Genomic DNA, 1111 nt, shown 5'->3' on the forward strand with positions numbered 1-1111 from the left:
TCCTCTTCTCTCTCTTCTCTCTCTTCTCTCTCTTCTCCCTCTTCTCCCTCTTCTCCCTCTTCTCTCCTCTTCTCTCTCTTCTCCCTCTTCTCTCTCTTCTCCCTCTTCTCTCTCTTCTCCCTCTTCTCTCTCTTCTCTCTCTTCTCCCTCTTCTCCCTCTTCTCTCTCTTCTCTCTCTTCTCCCTCTTCTCCTCTTCTCTCTCTTCTCTCTCTTCTCCCTCTTCCTCTCCCTCTTCTCCCTCTTCTCTCTTCTTCTCTCTCTTCTCCCTCTTCTCTCTCTTCTCCTCTCTTCTCTCTCTTCTCCCTCTTCTCTCTCTTCTCCCTCTTCTCTCTCTCTCCCTCTTCTCCCTCTTCTCTCTCTCCTCCCTCTTCTCTCTCTCTCTCTCTCTCTCCTCCCTCTTCTCTCTCTTCTCTCTCCTCCTCTTCTCTCTCTTCTCTCTCTCCTCCCTCTTCTCTCTCTTCTCTCTCTTCTCCCTCTTCTCTCTCTTCTCCCGTCTCTCTCTCTTCTCTCTCTTCTCCCTCTTCTCTCTCTTCTCTCTCTCCTCCCTCTTCTCTCTCTTCTCTCTCTTCTCTCTCTTCTCTCTCTTCTCTCTCTTCTCCCTCTTCTCTCTCTTCTCCCTCTTCTCTCTCTTCTCTCTCTTCTCCCTCTTCTCTCTCTTCTCCCTCTTCTCTCCTCTTCTCCCTCTTCTCTCTCGTCTCTCTCCCTCTTCTCTCTCTTCTCCCTCTTCTCCCTCTTCTCCCTCTTCTCTCTCTTCTCCCTCTGGTCTCTCTATCTCCCTCTTCTCTCTCTCTCTCCCTCTTCTCTCTCTTCTCTCTCTTCTCTCTCTTCTCCCTCTTTCTCTCTCTTCTCCTCTTCTCCCTCTTCTCTCTCTTCTCTCTCTTCTCTCTCTCTCTCCCTCTTCTCTCTCTTCTCCCTCTTCTCCCTCTTCTCTCTCTTCTCCCTCTTCTCTCTCTTCTCCCTCTTCTCTCTCTTCTCTCTCTTCTCCCTCTTCTCTCTCTTCTCTCTCTCCTCCCTCTTCTCTCTCTCTCTCTCTCTCTCTCTCTTCTCTCTCTTCTCTCTCTTCTCCCTCTCTCTCTTCTCTCTTCTCCCTCTTCTCCCTCTTCTCCCTCT

The sequence above is a fragment of the Eucyclogobius newberryi genome, unplaced genomic scaffold, assembly GCF_026437365.1.
Source record: "Eucyclogobius newberryi isolate DKJ021-1_F unplaced genomic scaffold, fEucNew1.0.hap1 SCAF_17, whole genome shotgun sequence".
Taxonomy (NCBI): domain Eukaryota; kingdom Metazoa; phylum Chordata; class Actinopteri; order Gobiiformes; family Gobiidae; genus Eucyclogobius; species Eucyclogobius newberryi.